This window comes from Nelumbo nucifera, chromosome 7, assembly GCF_055504915.1.
Source record: "Nelumbo nucifera cultivar China Antique chromosome 7, China Antique-T2T, whole genome shotgun sequence".
Classification (NCBI taxonomy): domain Eukaryota; kingdom Viridiplantae; phylum Streptophyta; class Magnoliopsida; order Proteales; family Nelumbonaceae; genus Nelumbo; species Nelumbo nucifera.
The window spans coordinates 51,986,143-51,988,676 of record NC_142655.1 but is presented as its reverse complement, the minus strand read 5'-3'; the positions used below and the strand labels follow the sequence as shown (position 1 = coordinate 51,988,676).

The following is a 2,534-nucleotide window of genomic DNA, read 5'->3' as shown; positions in this document are numbered from 1 at the left end:
TCTCTGCAAATCCAGAGAGATAACTTCTGAAGAGTTGCAGGGACCTAGGTGCTAGGTTTGCAAACCCAGAGAGATAACTTCTGGAGCCTCCGGCACGCGGGGTAGACTGTCGGAATACCTTGACCTATTAAAATGGCCGGCATGAACCCTTTTTTGATATTTTTCTAAAAAAAATTATCTTATTTTAGTTATTTTATAAAAACATTATTTCTTATTAATATTTAGGGCAAAATTGCCCTTATCTACTAAATAAACCATGGGAGTGTGGCAGCACCAACATTCTTATAGTTACTCAAGTTACTACAGAACTTATCAAATCTCTGTTACTTATATAACAAAAATCGTGTACTTTCTGCAGTCATTATTGGTCTCTCTCTCTATATATATAATTCTTGATTTCCACAGTAGTAACAAATTTCACATGTGGGTACCAATCTTTCTTACTACTGGTTTGGAGAATTGACGACAGAGTAAAGTTGCACCCTTTATCTTTTCAAAGAGTCCGTTTTTTATAGATGATATCGAAAGAGTACTTGTAGAGAGAGGGAGAGAGACTATAAATTTATTTATGCTATCTGATTATCGCATAGAGTAAAACCCAAAAAATCAGTGTAGCACTCCATCATTATTTTAAACATTATTACTATTGAGGATGGGTTGATAGCGATGAGGAAAGAAAAAAAATGAGAAAAGCTTAATTATCATGGAAATGCCTGATCCTTAAGGGAAGGCGGAGGGCAGATGTTGATACATTCTTGTTTATTGGTCCAACATGGCCCATGGGGAATTGATATGCAGCACCAACATTTTACATTATTAGGTTTACATTGGTATGGAAGACATGGCGGAATGTATAGCTTCACACCACCCTTCATCTCCATAGGATCCATTCTCGAAATTTGCTCCATATTTCCATCTTTTCTACCTGTTTTCCGTTCACCACACAATAAAATTAACAAGAACAGAAATGTAACAATGATGTTGAACATTAATAAGAACTCAACTAAGAAAAAAAAACGAACATATGCAAGAGCTTGGACTTACATTCATAGAGCGCAGAAAGACTAAGGAGAATGAAGAAAATGAAGTACACAGCATTGAACTTGGGAGTTGCCATGGATGAATTTGTAGTGGAAAGTGTGATCTAGGATGCGCTTTATATAGTGAGGCAAGGCCAATTTAACTTAGGCTCAGTTTGGAAGGACTACAATACAAATATGTAGAGTGCAAAACCTTATCCTTAATTTATGTGTGGAATGCAATTAAAACTGAACCTGGAACCAAATTTGTATTTAGTTCAGGTTTGCATTGCAAACCAATTAAACTGGTCTGAACCGATCCAAAATAGCTGGTTTTTAAAGTTTTGGGTTGGTTTCAGTTCATCAATTTGTATAAATCAAATGGTCGATTTGGTTTTCAGTTTGTATATTTATAAACCGAAAATAACCCAACCCGAACCAGTTATGCCTTATTATGTTTAGTTTTTAACATCTCAATGTATTCAGTCATTTTATAGTTTTATTCATTAATTCTTTTTCACTCTTTTCGAGGCTACTAGCTAACTTGTGAAACGCTCAAATGTTATATAATTAATGTTATTTTAGTAACTAATGCTATTTAACAAAATTATAAACCTTTCTCTCTTTTTCTTTTCATTAATTATTTTTCATTTCTTTTGAAAATGCTTACTTTCTAGCTTGATGTGTGAAAGACTCCATTGACAGTTAACCAATGTTATTTTAGGATGTTTTATCTTGACGTTTTCCACTTTTACAATTACATTTAGTTTTCTAGGTTAAAGCTGCATAAATTACACATGTAAAAGCTCTACTTTTTAGGTCAAACATACTTTTTATTGGGACTGAAATGTTATAATCAAGAGTGTCATTAGTTGTTGGACTAAAAACGACTAAACCAAGAAACCGGCTCTCAACTCGAGTGATCAATTTGGTTCAAACTAACCGATCCAAACAGACCCGTGTATAATCTTAATATATAGATTTAGATAACATTTATTATGTATATAAATTAATAAATACAAAACTTAATTTTAAATAAATCAATATAACTTTATTAATTTTTATTATTATAAAAATTTTAATAATCAATTTTAACATTTATTGAGAAACTTCACCAAGAGAAGAAAGGTTACTAAAAAGTCAAAATATATATTATTAAGCCAAGCAATAAAGGTATGGCATATTGTTGGAAATTTCTCACCTTCAATTTATGGTAACAAACTATTTGACTTAATTAGTATTTAATGATGTGTTGAATGCCTTAATTAAAGGTGAATATGAGTATTTAATGAAATAATATTAGCCTTTACTGATATCTCAAATTGGCTTAATTAAAAATGATATAAATGAGGGAGGACAGACAATTTGAATTAAATTTGAATAGTAAAAAGAGAGGGAATTAAATTCATATTGTAACGGCTGATACAATTTCGAAACGGACCGATATATGGCCAGCCAATACAAACCTGTACCAGTCTGATACGAATGAAAAAACACAAAATTGTCTAATTCTAT

General features: G+C 31.8%; 1 long non-coding RNA gene across 1 annotated transcript; it reads right to left on the bottom strand.

Moving 5' to 3' along the window:
- Positions 1 to 552: 552 nt before the first annotated feature.
- On the bottom strand, positions 553 to 2,219 carry LOC148790492 (uncharacterized). The gene is made up of 2 exons (XR_016078748.1): positions 1,045 to 2,219; positions 553 to 925 (listed from the first exon to the last, which is right to left on the bottom strand). It is a non-coding gene; the product is annotated as an uncharacterized LOC148790492 (long non-coding RNA).
- Positions 2,220 to 2,534: the final 315 nt, after the last annotated feature.